Genomic DNA, 661 nt, shown 5'->3' with positions numbered 1-661 from the left:
TCTCTATCCATTCGTTTGTTGATGGGCCCTTAGGTTGCTTCCAACTCTTTGCTATTGTAAACAAAGCTGTGATAAACATGGGTGTGCATATATCTACTTAGATGGCAGACATGGTCTCTCTGGGGTATATTCCCAGTAATGGGATTGCTGGGTCAAATAGTATCTGTATTTGCAATTTTTTGAGAAAGCGCCACACCTGACCTTCCACAATGGTCGCACCATCTTACATTCCCACCAACAGTGACTAAGAGTTCCAGTTTCTCCACATCCTCACCAGCATTTGTTGCTTGCTGTTCTGTTTTATTTTGCTATTCTTACTGGGGTGAGATGATATATCACAGTTCTTTTGATTTGCATCTCTCTTAGAGCTTGGGACTTTGAACATTTCTTCATGTGCTTGTTGGCCATCTAAATGTCTTCTTCAGTGAAGTGTTTGTTCGTTCATATCCTGTGGCCATTTTTCAGTTGGAAAAATTGTAGTGTTCAAGTATTTTAGAAATTCTGGATATAAGTCCCTTATCTGACATGTCATTACCAAATATTTTTTCCGAGTCTGTGGCTTCCCGTTTTACTCTATTGGAGAAGTTTTTGGATGTGCATAGGGATTTGATTCTTAGAAGGTCCCATTCATCTATTTTATCTTCTCCCGGTTGTAGATTTT

The sequence above is a fragment of the Elephantulus edwardii genome, unplaced genomic scaffold, assembly GCF_000299155.1.
Source record: "Elephantulus edwardii isolate Elephantulus edwardi_28Jun2011 unplaced genomic scaffold, EleEdw1.0 scaffold00323, whole genome shotgun sequence".
Taxonomy (NCBI): domain Eukaryota; kingdom Metazoa; phylum Chordata; class Mammalia; order Macroscelidea; family Macroscelididae; genus Elephantulus; species Elephantulus edwardii.
The sequence above is the reverse complement of the archived record's forward strand: the minus strand, read 5'-3'. Positions refer to the sequence as shown.